We start from the raw sequence: 15,827 nt of genomic DNA, 5'->3' as shown, positions 1-15,827 counted from the left end.
GTAGCTAATAATTTTTCCTTCTCCTCACAGATTTCATGTGCAAGCCTTGTATGAACCACATAATCTGCATCTGTCTCAATTTCTTATCTGCAAATGGAGCTAATAACATTGGCTACTTTTCTCCTGAGATAGTCCTGAGGATTAATAAGCTGGCTTTCAAAAGCACAAATGTCTAAGATGATAGGCCCTCCATAAATTCAAATTACTATTATTGCCATTCTCCCTACATACTGGCAGCTGAATAATACACTCGCATAAAATACTGTATTTACATAGACCTTTACATTTTCAGAAGTATTTTGTAACATTAATTTAGACAAGCCTTTCTCTCCGCACAGCTTCAGCACCACTCTTCTATGGATAAAATATTTGTTAGGCATCCTTGGTGGATCTCTCTTTTTCATTGAGTCTTCATTGTTTTGCCAATTCAAGTTACTATTATTATTTTTAGTTCTATTCTGTCTCTGATTTTAAGGAATTGTGCTACATCAAGTCTCCTTGTGGTGCATGGGATTTATTCTTTAGATTGAATTAATTAGATAATATACAAGTAATTTTGGCTTATAAATTGATAACCCCGTAAAAATCTTGCCTTGTTAGAAAGCGACAGAAGAAATTATAGGCGAGGCTGAGATCTAAAAGGAGAGCTCCAGAATAGAGGCTTGGACCAGGGGCAGACCAGGAGCTTATCAAGATACAATTGAATAATCAAAGGGTGGAGCCTGGACAAAATGTTTACTTGTCTGGTAAGCCTTAAATGTTTACATTGGCCAATTGATCCCCTTTCATCTTCTCTTGCCCACTAGGAGACCAACATCCATTAAACTCTAGTTTTTGGCAGTCCTGTTCTGCTCATTGTTTATATCCTGAACTAGCATGATATGCTTGGCTCTTTATCCCTCTATGATCTCCCATGCTGTCTTTGGATCTGATGCCTAATTCTGGTTCAGAAAAGCCCCTGGGACTTTACTTAGGAACTAGTTTAATTAGTGCCTGGTTCTCCCAGCTCCCATGAAAGGGGATAAAACATTGCTTTGATCAATATCTCTTTGGTAATGGTTTGCTTCTCTTTCCACCACTCTCCTCCATACCCACATATCACATGCCCTCAGGGATCTCCAGATGATATGGTCCTCTTGAGATTTCCTGCCAATACACAGACATCAGACCCTCCTGTCATTCCCTTTACACCTGGATCAGCCACTGTGCTAACTGGAGGCATTCCGCCCCCCGGCCTTTGCTGTTTAAAGGTTTCGCCACCAGAGGGTGGTATTTTCCTCTTACGATCATTGAAATGGTTGCTGTTGATATGGTTTTTATTACGTAAAATATTTCTATAAATGAAATAGCCTATTTTCTAGTGAACAGTATAAGCCTGTATAATATAAAAAATAAAAATAAAAAAATACATGGCAGATTTGGAAACATTTCTCCTAAAAGCCATGATACTAAGTCATGATAAATATGTGATTGAAACTTTTCTGTTTCACCTGAAATTGAGTTTATAAATCATGACTTTGAAATTTGAAGCTCAAATAGGGCTTCTTAAACTTTCCGTGATCTGTCCAGAGTTTGTCTGAAATCTTTGTTCACCATGCAAGTACATTTTAGTTAGTTTTTGTCTGGAGGTGTTTGCAAAATAAGCCACATTCTCAGGTTAATTCAGTCCAAGCTTATTGAGAGTAGGTGTACGAGAACATGTTCAGGCTTTACTAAATGGACAAGAGATCTTGATATCCATAATGTTAAAAACTAAAGTCAGGACAACATGTAAAAATGCTCAAGAAAGAAAAACAAATAGTCACTAAGATTCCACAAAATTTTTATCTTGGCTAAGTTTACTTAACATACAAAAAACACAAAGCCATGTGATTCTTTACCCAGGAGGGGTCAAGAAGTTGGTATCCAATAGAGATTCCAAGGGAATAGGCAAACACAGCAGCAGTTGAAAGCAAATCTGAAAAGAAGGGAGGGTTGGCCTTTGCTGCACATCGGCCTGGGAGGAGGGAAAATAGCAGTGCTGGGCCTGAGAGAACATATTAACTGACTTGTTGAGTTTAGGAAAATCTTAGACTCTCTTTAGTTTTTGTCAGAAATTCCAAATAGCCCAACTCTTTTCAAAGACCAGAATTTTAATTTTCAGCCAATATTGAGATGGACCTTTCTATTTGGACAAAAATAAACTTCTAGAAATTAGGGAATTTGAGTTCTGGTGAGGTGACCTGGTCACTCACTAGGTAAATGTTTATAGATAATTTGCAACTTCATTGTATGTCATTTTTCAAACTTACAAAAGACAATGACGAAAATTGACTGGTAGTAGTCAAATGTGTACCATAGAAAATTAGGGGTTTTGTGGAGTGACTTGAGAATGCTCTCTTGCAGTGAAAAGTGAGTGGCTACGAGGTGAAGTTTGTGGGCTTTGCTCCTCCTACCTTTCAGCCAAAGGAACTTTGCTTTATTTATTTTTCAACCTTATTTTTTTAAGTTTTGGGCCATATTTCATTTGTGAAAACCGGTTCTCCATACATGATAGATATATGTTTGGAACCATTTAATTAAATGATCGCTAAGCTCTTCTTAATTCTAAAGATGTTTTTCTGTGACAATGATAATATATATTACATACAGCACATAAACACATGCATGCATACACATATATACATGCATGCATACACATATATACATTTTTATATATATATACACACATATATGTGTGTGTATATATATATATACACATATATGTGTGTGTGTATATATATATATATAATTTTTTTTTTTTGAGATGGAGTCTCGCTCTGTCGCCCAGGCTGGAGTGCAGTGGCGCGATCTCGGCTCATTGCAAGCTCCGCCTCCTGGGTTTATGCCATTCTCCTGCCTTAGCCTCCCAAGTAGCTGGGACTACAGGTGCCCGCCACCACGCCCAGCTAATTTTTTGTATTTTCAGTAGAGACGGGGTTTCACCGTGTTAGCCAGGATGGTCTCCATTTCCTGACCTCATGATCCGCCCGCCTCAGCCTCCCAAAGTGCTGGGATTACAGGCATGAGCCACCGTACCCGGCCCATTGTTATAAATTTATACACTATCTTTCTCCAGTGTGACTTGATGTACCTAATTACAAAAGTACATAGTCAATAAAACTGAAAATTGGCCAGGCACGGTGGCTCACGCCTGTAATCCCAGCACTTTGGGAGGCCGAGGTGGGTGGATCACGAGGTCAGGAGATCGAGACCATCCTGGCTAACACAGTGAAACCTGGTCTCTACTAAAAATACAAGAAATTAGCCGGGCGTGGTGGTGGGCACCTGTAGTCCCAGCTACTCGGGATGCTGAGACAGGAGAATGGCGTGAACCCGGGAGGCGGAGCTTTCAGTGAGCCGAGATAGCACCAGTGCACTCCAGTCTGGGCGACAGAGTGAGAATCCATCTCAAAAAAATAAAATAAAATAAAATGAATTTAAAAAAACCCCTGAAAATTATTACCAATAAAAGCTAAGCGATGGAAACCAAAGATAAAATCCTAAACCTCCCACAGATTGAACAAACCCTCATTTGGCCAAAGGGACCCCAGAGAAGTCTTGAAAACTGAGTTCCCAACCATGATGAGACAGGAGGTCAGAGACGCTTTGTTACACCCCATCCCTTTGCAGTTTAGACACAACAACTGACCAGTATTAATGTTAAAATAGAGATCACAAGACTGACAGAATGGACTCTTCGTGGCAATAAGACACCTAATTATAAACAGGACCTAAGGCCATACCAGGCAAAGTTAAGTCACACACCCCTACACTTCAGGAATAAACTATGTTCTAGCTGCAACAAGATTTTTCTTTTTTTCTAGCAGCTAAAGAAGCATTGGTCTCAAGATGAGCAATATGAAAATAATGACAACACATCCAGCTCACAGAAGCTAACCGATCCCCTGTTCCACAAGCCATAACTACAGCTTTGATTTCAATAACATCCTCCTGATGAAAAAACCAACCATAGATTGCACGCTTGTGTGCCTTTGTGTCCTAAAAAGACCTTTTGATGTATAGGGCCTAATTGTAGTACATTTAAATGTTATCTTTACCCCAAGGTAAACATGGGTCATATATACGAATATTTGCTCAATACGCATGTGTCAGGACCCCGTTAATGAATATTAACAGCTCCTCCTATGGACTGTTGAATACATATGCTACTTTAATTTGTTCAACTTAAATTCCTCTCTAAACCCTCCTCCTTTGAAGTAGCTGTCTCTGGTCTTTGTTGGATGCTATGCTTTTCAGCTTGTGGAATGGCCACCTTGAAGGCTATAATCTTTTATGAGAAATAAAGTCTCCTTTCTAAACTCATAAATCCTGTAGTTTTTAAAGTTAACAACCTCATGCAATAATAGCAAGGTATGGCAGGTTGGAAGAGGAAAATAATTGTATTAAACAAACAAACAAGAAAAATCAGAGATATGAGAAGTTACTGCATACAAAACCCAGACCAAGTTTCCCTGATAATCAAGGTAAAACTTAAAGCATAGGGGATACTTGTTTTTTTTAATAAGAGAAAATGTTAAGATTAGGAGGAAAAAAAATTTCCTATCCCCAAATTTTGAGAATAATTTCTTATACGTGGCTTTATATGAAGGAAAATGTGTGACATAATGGGCAAGTTTTTTTCTGATTAGAGGTTTACTAAAAATATAGGCAAATTCCACATCTCATCTTTATGATGAGTAAAAAATCAAGGAAGTAGTATTAAGCCATCACTCTGTAAAGGCGATTTTGTTAGGAGGCTGAAGTAACATGCTCTGTTTTTAAAACTGCCTTTTGATTGCAATTGATTTAGGCATAAAACTAGGAGAACTGTGAGTTGTGAATGGCTATCATATCCTCTTTTAGTATTGAGATGGCTTTTAATGGAAACTACATGGAAGGCAATTTTAAATTCTTATTACCAAGACATAGTTGAAAGACAGCCGTTCCTTATTGTTGCAAGAAGACAGCAACATGATGTTTTGCATGAATGTAAAATTCCTGAGATGGATTTGCTTAATAGCTTTTCACTGGATCTCTAATGGATGGGCCAAGAGGTTGAGGTTGAACCAGCCGCTGAGTGAGTCAGGTGTAAGCTTTTAAGTGTACCATGAAAGGAGCGAAGCCTCCTTAAGTGAGGCTCTTCACACATCTGCCATGGGGGCAGATTAAAATGCCTCTTTGTGTGTTTCTTTCTAATGAAAACTAGAAAGAACAAACGCATCAGGGGAGTACTCCTTTGTGGTCATGTTTTCTATGTTTGGAGTGGAGAAGACAAGCTGGGCTCCCTGCCTTCTGACATCACTGATCTGTGTGTCAGAACCTGGCTTTCCTTTTAATTCTTTTCTTTTTATTGCTTAAAATTTTACTATCCAAGATTCTATAATCTAAAATTAGGATATTAAAAAAGAGGCAAAAACCCCTCAGAGCAGCATGGCTTCCCAAATTCTCTGCTTTTCAAATGGACTCCATCGTATTTGACAACTGAGTCAGATAACGGTGACAAGATAGGAACTGGGTAGTTCTGTGGTGAAAAACCCCTCATTTTACAGATGGAGACACGGAGGCTCCCAGCAAGTGAGGAGTCACCGCAGATCAGAGAACCGCTGGCCACAAACCTTACCTAAATTCCAGATCTTGCTATTTCTGCTCTACCTTTCTAGCATATCCACAAAATTATTAAAATAGCAAATGTTTTCTTTAAACATGTCTTCTTAAAGGTGTGTGTGGGGGCAGGGGCATAAAGATGGCAGAGACAGGGTTGGAGAACAGTGATGTCAGCTGTTTGCTTTCTGGCTCCTAAGGGTTTTACTTTGCCATTCATGAGACAAAAAAAAAAAAGAAGGAATAGAAAGAGGCCAAACTTCCCCAAGAGTCTGAGTTTACCTTCCTAATGACATGTTTATTTTTCCACATTTTACAAAGCGGGACACGGCCCTCCACAACCAGGCCTGCCTTCCTGAGCTTTGGGCATTGCAGTCATTCCCTTAGTTTAGCTACAGCTTTGACAGGGTATCTCTTATAAGATCGTAGAAGCTGAATTCTGAAAAAGCTTGCATCACTTACCATTGTTTGTAACAGGATGCAACTTAGATGAGAAATGAGAATTGAAAAACAAACACTAAGAGCAAAGTTGTATCTCATGACCATCACCTCAACATAATTGTTTTCACTTCTTCAAATTTCCTTCCAAGTTTTATCTGTAATATATACATTTTTATACTTGTAATCACTGTTTATATAAACTTTCAAGATTAGCTTTTGCACTTAGTCATATTATAAACAATTTCTCATGTTGTTAGAAACTTTGTAACCACTTTTTATAAAGATGACATCATGCCCTAAGTTTATAGCTTATAATTTATTTAATTATTCATCCATTACCAAACATTTAGGTTATTTTCAGTTTATTTTTCTATTATATATGATGCTCTCATAAAGAGTTTTATAAACATAGCTGTCCCCCTTCCTCTTATTTTCTTGGAGAAAATACTGATTACTGGAAAGGGCCAGAAGAATTTTATGATATTATTGTATACCTTCTGGGGACAGATTCTATTTTGCGAGGCCTAAAGTTTATATCACTTGGCAAGAGGGGCATCTTAAGAAAAATAATATGAAATTATAAACATAAATTGTTAGGGAACTTTCCACCTTGAAGGGACTCATCACAGTGAGGAGCCATAAGATCAGCTGGTGTCAGATTCACATTGTCAAAGACATTCCCTCAAATCCTGTAGTACTTTTCAATTTCATCATTACGGGATGAGTACTTCATCCCTGAATCTTCATGAGTACCGTGTTTTCTGATTTAATTATGTTCAGCAAGTGTAGCACAACTTAATCTGGTTAAATTTAACATGAATAATTTGCTTTAGTGTGCATTTCTTTGTTAAAAAAGCCATGTTTCAATATCTATTGCTACATAGCAAACTACTCCAAAACTTAGTGGCTCAAAACAATGGTTGTATTATATTTCACAATTTGGTGGCTGAGAGATCTTGTTAGGGATTGTCTGGGTGATTCTTCTACTTGGCTTAATATAGACTGTAGTTCTTAGCCTGCAGATGGAGTGGTTGGAAAGTTCAAGATGGCTACCCATTCATTTCCGGCACTTGGGAGGGGATGACTAGAAGTCAGGGCTTAGCTGGGACTGACAAGCAGAGCTCCTTTACATGGTCTCTCCAGCATGATGATCTTAGGGCAATTGTTCTAGATTTTGAAATCTGTGAACAGTGGTTTTCCTATATCTTATTAGTTAAGCAAATCACTATGGCTGGTCTAGATTCAAGGGCAATTTCAATGAGAATAGCAAAGAATTAGAGGCTATCATTAACCACAGGGTGATATTTTTTCCCTAATTGTTTTCTTATTTTTCCCTAATTGTTTACCTGCTCAATAATATCCTATATAGGAATTTGAAAGAATAATAAAGATATAAGTAGAACATTAACATGGTTTCATGAAAATAAGAAAAGATATTAATTTATAACTTGCATAAATCTACTAAATGTACTTAACATTGAAAAATCAGAATTTCTTTAATAGCAGACTTAAAGTCACTAACTTAGAGTTATATTAAATATATTACATATAGTTTTGTATCCTCATCCTTCATCATATTATCTTATTTATTTATTCATTTATTATTTTGTTCCTTTAGTAAGATGATAAAAAACAGATATCAAATTTCCATTAGCAACTTTAGGCATAGTCATCCTAAATAAATACTACAGAAAAACTGGCATTGAAGACAGTAGATGTACAAGCCACTTACCTCCTTGCCTTCAGCGTCGATTTCTGTCCTGTGTTCTTCTTTTAAGTGTTGTAGGTTTCTGATACCTCACAGATTACCTTTCCAAGTTTTTATTGCCAGCCGTATTTTAGTTAGATCTTGCCAGTGAGAGGTCCTGGAAAGGGAATGAAAAAATGAAGAAGAGAGAAAGCGTGACTCACTTCTCCTTTCCAGCTTCTGGGTCTCCTTCCACAACCACATGAAGCTATGGATGCCTGCATCCTCCGGCAATTTCACTGCTCATAGTGGGACTCTTCCCTGGTTCCAGCCCCTGTCCAGTGGCACTCCCCTTGGGTATACCAGCACCTGTAAGCAGAGACCTATTGATAGAACCAACTCCTACAGAGAGCACCTCCTCATCAGTTCCAACGCCAGCTACATAGGGCCAGGTTGCATTTCCAGACTGCTGCAAAACACACTTCATCCCAGCTGTCGAAGCACCTATTGCTTGGCACCCATCCATGCTCCCCAAACTAACATGGGTATGCTCTCCTGTGTTTCCAGGACCTGCTGAGACACCTCAGAAGTGCAAGTAGACCCATGGGTTCTACAACCTCCTCTTCCCTTTTGTTTCTCTGGCCTTGGGAATAGTAACTGCTTCCTGCAGGTGTTAATAGCTGGGTTATTTCACATTCTGCTGTTTGCTCTTTCAGCCTCTAAACATTTTGTAAATAGTCCCCTCTGCTTGAAATGCCTCATGTAGATTTTACTTTCCTTACTGGACTTGGAGTGATAGAGTAGGTGCTATGTTACTGCTAGTCTTTTGCAGGTATGAGTAAAATGTCCACTAAGAAAAAATGCTTAGATTAGTGCAAATAGTGTGACAGAACGGTGATTATATCAGCAAGCCATTTATAAAATACTGGTGCTTTGTTTCTGTATTTTTAATATCTTCTCTTGTTTATATGCTCTGTGTACATAGTAACAATTGTGTTTCACAAAGAAAGATTGTATTTTTACAAAACAGAAAGCAAACATTCTTGGGAGTGACACTTATGTTTCTTTTCAATGTCAAGTTGCATTTTATAACAGCTGAAGTCACAGGAGTATGTCCACTGATTATTCTGTCATTAACAGTTCACAGGCAGGCTTTTGAAAATGAAAAAGTAGGCTGTTATTAGGAAAAGAGCTTGTGATGAAAACCTTTCCATTTTTTTTTTGGTTTGACAAAAACTAAACAATTTTGGCTTTGTTGCCATTTTAAAGCCATGAACTGCTCCAGAATTTTTATGCTTTAGGATTATCTCTGCAGGCTGTGGGAACTGAAAAAGCCAATGCTAATTCTGTTTTGAACAAGAATCCTCAAAAAGAAATGCTTATTTGCTATGCCTTGGCTCATATATTCATTTGCCAGTTCCACTAAATTTATATTGAGAAAGTTTTTCATTTAATATCAAGATTCAATAACAATTTATTAATTAATTTGTGGCTATTAGATATCATACAAATGCTAAAAACTAAATGATTAGGATCAAATGTCTTGAAAAAAGAAAGCTAAGAGGAAAACTGTTCAAAATTAAACATTTATTTTGCCATGATTGCAATTTTCTTTGATATTCAGCAGATAGAAATGGCATTAGTGACTATCACAAAGGTAATAGGTATGGTGTTAGGTCACAGGGATTGGAGTAAAGAAAAATAGAAATCAGAGTCCCATGTACTTTACTGGATAGCTTTCCATTGTGGACTGAATGGTTATGTCTCTCCAAAATGTTGAATCCTTAATTCCATTGTGACAGAATTAGGAGGTGAAGCCTTTGAGAAGTGATGAGGTTGTGAAGGTGGGGCCCTCATGAATAGGATTAGTGCCCTTATAAGAAGAGGACACAGAGTTTTCCACTATATGAAAACATAGCAAGAAGACAACAATCTGTAAACAAGGAAGAGGGCCCTCACCAAGAACCTCACCCACCTGACACCCTGATCTTGGACTTTACATTTCCAAAATGGTGAGAAAAAAATGTTTAAGCCTTTCAGTTTAAGGTGTTTTGTTACAGAAGCCTGAGCTAAGTCTTTCTTTTACACTCTCTCTCTCTCTTTTCTCTCTCTCTCTCTCTGTGTGTGTGTGTGTGTGTGTGTGTGTTTGTGTATGTCTGTCTGTCTGTTTCTGTGTCTTTTCCCCATTTTTTCTCCCACTCCTACTCTGGCCTAGAACTAAGAGATCGTGGAATTTAAATATGTTACTTCTTGGTTATGTTTTCCAGAGCTTTCACACTGTTGCTGGCATTTCTTTCAAGAAAGCCATTCAGGCAAACTATGTATATATCACATTTGAACTAGATTTGCAAATCACCTAGGAAATCTTTACAAACCTCCATTGATTTGCTGCAATGACTTTTATTCTATTAATGTAATTTGTTTCTTTCTCAGTTTTCAAGGGGAAATGAAATTTATGCAACAGTCACTCCACAATTATTTATTGAGCACCTACTATGTGCTAGAAACTGTTCTAAGCTCTGGGGATACAGGAGTGAATAAAACAGATAAACAAATTGTCAATCTTTTGGTGCTTGCATTCTAGTATGGTGAGATAGGACTTAAAATAAATAAGTCAAACATATAGCATATTATATTTTGTGAGCAACATGAAGAAAAATAAGGCAGAGAAGTGCAATAAGAAGTATATATTATTTTTTTAAAAAATAAGGAGGCCAGGAAAGTCCTCATAAGTAAGGCAATATTTTAGCAAATACCTAAAGATGATGAGGAAGTCATCATACATATCAGGGGAAAGAGTGTTTTTGGCAGAGAAGACAGCAAGTGTAAAGGCCCTAAGGCAAGAACATGCCTGCTGTGTTCAAGGAGTGAAAGGTAAGGCCAGTGTGGCTAGAGTCTATGTGAGATGATCTGAGATGAATTCACACAAGAAACAAGGCCAGATGTTAAAGAATAAAGCCATATAGGCTATATAACTTTAGCTTTTGCTTGATTGAGAAAGGAAGTTATTACAAGATTTTGAACAAACAAGTGATATGACCCAAGTAATATAATCTGACTATTTTAAGGAGGAGACAGTGATAAGCTGCTTCGCATGATGATAGGTCAAGCATGTTGAGGAATGAGAGTTTACCTGTGACTTTGGCAACAGAATGTCAGAGGTGACCTTGATAAAAGCACTTTTGGTAGAGTGGAGAATGGGTGAAAATTAATAGAAGGTGTTAGAGAGACAGAAGAAAAATATTTGTGGATACAGAGAGAAAGTACTTTGTGTGTGTGCCTGTTTTTGCTGTAAAGGGAAGGGGTGGGAACTGGAGAAGGAAGAAAGGAGGAAAGGCAAAGACGGGTTTGTTTGATTTTTCTTTAAAGATGTAAAAAGCATCATCATGCTTTATGCTTATAGAAAAGGTGCAATAGAGGAAAATACACTTGTAATGCTAGAGAGATGGAAGAGAATTTTTACAACTTCTTTGAGTCGATGAGCAGCAATGGACATGCTAGTCCTGTTGAGAGGTGAGGCTTGGCTGATAGCATGGGCAGCTCACCCACAGTAATGAGAAAGAAATCCAAGCAAAGGGGTTCAAATACAGGAAGTGAAAAGAATGTTTTGTTAGAACCAGGTTGAAGTTCTCTGATATAGTTTGGCTCTGTGTCTCCACCCAAATCTCATCTTGAATCGGAATAATCCTCACGTGTCAAGGGTGGAACCAGGTGGAGATAACTGAATCATGGGGATGGTTTTTCCTATGCTCTTCTTGCGATAGTGAGTGAGTTGTCAGGAGATCTTGTGGTTTTATAAGGGGCTTTTCCCCTTTTTGCTCAGCACTTCTCCTTACTGCCATCCTGTGAAGGATGTGTTTGCTTCCCCTTCTACCATGATTGTAAGTTTCCCGAGACCTCCCCAGCCATGCAGAACTGTGAGTCAATTAAACCTCTTTCCTTTATAAATTACCCAGTCTCAGGCAGTTCTTTATAGCAGGATGAGAATGGACTAATTCATTCTCTCTGATAGATTTTTCTTCTTACTAAAATATGAAACAAGGTCACCAGGGGCAAATGACAACAGAGAAGGGTGTTGGAGATTCCACAAGAAGGGAGAGGGAGATGTATGTACCAGAAACATAAAATCGCATTGCCTGGCAGCAAGAAGAGCCCAGCTGGGGTTAACAACCCCAAATTGAAAGCAAGTCTGATCAGTAGGATTGTGTGCTTTCCTTTAGTTCCAAGAAGCTTCTGGGGTACAATAATTGGGCAGAGTGTTCAATTTCACCAAGGTCTTACTGTAGTTCCATTAGCTAGTCAAAGAAACTAATAGTGTTCAGAGAGTAAAGGGGCATGCACCAAGGTCACTCTGACTGTCCTTGGAGTTTAAGCTGTGGGAAGAGGGAGAAGGCTTGTGGGAAAGGCAGGCAAAGGACAAGAAGGTTGTCAGATTGATAGGTTGCTGCTCCTGTATAGTGAAAGGATTGTTAGAATCAAAGGATTGTCATGAAATATTAATTCATATTAGAGTTTACCACAATTTTAAGAATTGTTTTTGTTCCTGTTGTGGTTTCCTCTTCACTCTGTTTTTCATTAAATGTATTCCTATCCCTCTTTAATTAAAAACTAGTTACGATTTTATTACTATTGTCCTCTCTATGTAAAATAATATCTTAATATAAAATAATGTATGCTCATTAAAAATTAGAAAATATAGAAAAGTAAAACAAAATTAGTATGGTCTTACCATTTACATGTGTTTACAGGTACTGGCAATAATTTTGAATGCAGGTGCTTCTTCACTTATGAGTGGGTTACATCCCAATAAGTCCACTGTAAATTAAAAAAATTGTGAGTTGAACCATTTTAAGTTAGGGACTTCCTTTATGTCATTTCAGCCTTGTTTCTTTTCATCTGATTTTATAAAACATGATAGTAATTATTCTATGTATTTTGTTTTGTACCATGTCTTAAGTTATTTCTTCTTACTATACTCTCCTAAGCATATGTTATGCTATTAAATACTTTCATCAAGATTGTTTTTAATGACTGTGTAATGTTCCAATGAAGGATGTTTTATAATTAATTTTGTCTACATTACAGGTTATTTATACTAATTTGTTTGGGTATTAAAATTGTGTCGAGATTAACATCTTTATATTTAGGCTTTCAAAAAGTGTTATTTATATTCCCTAAGGAATGTTTTATAAGTTCATTCTCTCCTTTTTTTTCAAACATACTAATTCAGGTTCCTCAAACTAATTCCTTAAACATTGTTGTTATTTATATAAATTGTCACAGTTTCCACATAGTATTTTAATAATTATTCCAGTGGATTTAACTATAATAGACTAATTTTTCATTTTTAATATGTTTGGCTCTCGTTTATTTATTTTATTATTTTACCTTTTCAATATTATGCTACATTTTTATGGTGCCCTGTTATGACCAAAGCCATAAATTCACACAGCCTTATTATTGTTTTGGTGATTATAACAATACTGTAATTTTTAATTACTTAGTATGAGTTAGTAAACATATTATTGGACCAATTTTTCTGTTGAAAGTATCCAATCCTGTTTAGAATGTTGTTGGTCGTAAATACCTCATATTACTTATATTAGAAAACTTGGAAAGTGTCCCAGTTAGCAGGTCCCTTTCACCTCATAACAATCAAAGATGATTTTAGATTATAAGAGGTTATGGAAAGGTAACAGGAGGAAGTAAGGAAGAAAAACAACTTGTGCAGCCAAGAAGCTAGGCTTTACTGAACTAGAACTCTATTGTAAATGTAATAGTAGCTCTGTCCATTCAGCGGTAATTCTGTAGTTATTACTTCAGAAGAGCTACTCAAGGCTTTCTACATTACGGTCCAAGGACATTCGCCATATGCGACTTTGTGTGTAGTCCAAAGCGTAGTCATTGAGAATGCAGACCCTGGGGCAAGAATCTTGGGATTTTTCTCTTGCCTTCTTTACTTCCTACCGGGATGATGTTGGGTAGGTTAATTAATCTCTATGTTAATCTCAGTCTCCCCAACCGCAAAATGTGGACAATAATGTTACCTATTGCACAGCATTACTGTGAGGGTTGGAGGAGATAACAGATGCCATGCATTTAGAAGCCTGCATGCACAAAGCATGACCAGTAATTGCTAGCTATTGTAAGTTTCTGAAGATTTAAGTTAACGCACATTGGACAATCTCTTCCTTACTTTTGCCAGATTTCTTGTGTTTTCAATTTCTTTATTTTCTCATATCTTATCTTATTGGTAATGATTTTAAAATATTAAAAGTAATTGATTTCACTTTGTTCTCTATTTTTATCCTCCTCCCTTTATAAAAAAGTAGAAAATTTTCTTTTTCCTATTTCTTTAAAATCTGTTTAAAGAAAATCTTTTTTTTAAATAAACTTTGTAAGTGCCATCTCATTTTTAGCTTGGGCATCCAACCCAATCCCAAGAGTTTTCCTTATTTTTTGTCTCTTTTCTATGATTACATGTCAATTTCATTCAGTTGATGCCTCCTTGGTTTAGGTAATTGTAATGCCAATTTTTGATATTGTTTGAATAACAGAAGATAGATTTTGCAAGAATAAATATCTCAAATATTCTTTTAAAAGCTTCCAAAGGAGAAATGGCTGGGATATTGATAGAATTTGAAAGAGCAATCTTTCTTATGAGTTCTTATGATAGCGAAGTGTAACCCTCTGTTCAAATAACAAATAACAATTTTGGGAGGAATTCAGGCTTAGTTTTTCTACTTCTTAGAGAGAACTGATACTATTAATTCTTCACAGTCTTACCAGGAGATTGAAAAGTAATGGTGTGTGTTCTACCCTCACGATTATAGAGGAAAATTTCTCTGTGAATCATAATCAAAGAATCTTTGACCTGAAGTAAGTTCAAGTTGAGAATATTCTCGTCTCTAAGCCTTAGTATAATAATGTTTAAATTGCATACCTTTATTATAAAATCAATTATAATATACCTTTAAAGTAAATAAGAAATAATATGAAATATTATAAAAGACGCTTCTTCCAGTTTCCTTTTGAGTAACCTTTCCTTGGGAAAAGTTATGTCTTTTCTTTTAACTGTTTCATCAATATTGCTGGAAAACGGTGCTCCTACAGAAAGAAAAATTTTTCTAGTTAAGAGTAAAGAGTGTTGTTTAATCAGTTAAAATATTTCAGCAGATAAAAGGTAAACATTTCTAACATACAAGGAGCTGAATTATATTTTTCTCCCTCTGTGTATCATTCTCCTGAACAGATACCCAAGAAATAGCATAAGTATAATTATACAGATATAAATGCAAGAAATGTATTAGGTAGGTTGAAAGTTTATAAGAATTCTTTACTGCTTGCTTCTATTTTTTAGTGAAGTAGTTAGCCAAGAGTTTATTTGATAATGAGAAAGAAAAAAGGAGTTTTGAAAGTTTGAAATAAGAGTAGAAGATATGAGAAAATTGTTTCAGAGACTGGGAGGGTGAGTTAGGTAGAAGGATATAAGATTTGGTGTATTCTTTGTTGGGCACAATTGAGATTGCTGCTCATGTTTAAATCCAACAAATTTCAGTAAAAGGTAGTGAGTTAGGTGTTAATCTTGGGGTTTCTCAGATGAGTATGACTGAATAAAAGTGGTCTCGGGACACTGCTCAGGTGATGGGTGCACTAAAATCTCAGAATTCACCCCTGTATAATTCATCCATGTAAAAAATCCACTTGTACTTCAAAAGCTATCGAAATAATTTTTTTTAAGTGTGTTTGAGAGTTGAGAGCAAATGACTACAGTGTTGGAACTTAAAATCTAAATAGATGAAGGAAGCCAAGAAGGACCTAATGAAGTGAGGAATAATCCTTAAAAGTTAGAATCAGGGGCCAGGTGTGGTGGCTCATGCCTGTAATCCCAGCACTTTGGGAGGCTGAGGTGTATGAATCACCTGCATTCAAGAGTTTGATACCAGCCTGGCCAACATGGTGAAACCCCGTCTCTACTAAAAATATAAAAATTAGCTGGGCGAGGTGGCGGGCGCCTGTAATGCCAGTTACTTGGGAAGCTGAGGCAGGAGAATCGCTTCAACCTGGGAATGGAGGC

General features: G+C 36.8%; 1 protein-coding gene across 2 annotated transcripts in view; it reads left to right on the top strand.

The window, feature by feature from the left end:
- MACC1 (MET transcriptional regulator MACC1) overlaps positions 1-15,827 on the top strand; it is a 79,318-nt gene that overhangs the window by 18,046 nt on the left and 45,445 nt on the right. Inside the window, exon 1 of one of the 2 annotated variants that reach the window (XM_003252626.4) lies at positions 14,540-14,629. The exons of the other annotated variant lie outside the window; for it this stretch is intronic. The gene's annotated coding sequence lies outside the window, so the exon portion shown is untranslated. Of the gene's footprint in view, positions 1-14,539; positions 14,630-15,827 lie in introns of those variants that run through there. 2 annotated transcript variants of the gene reach the window in all.

This window comes from Nomascus leucogenys, chromosome 11, assembly GCF_006542625.1.
Source record: "Nomascus leucogenys isolate Asia chromosome 11, Asia_NLE_v1, whole genome shotgun sequence".
NCBI lineage: Eukaryota > Metazoa > Chordata > Mammalia > Primates > Hylobatidae > Nomascus > Nomascus leucogenys.
Note: the sequence above shows the minus strand (reverse complement) of the source record. Positions and strands in the feature narration are given on the sequence as shown.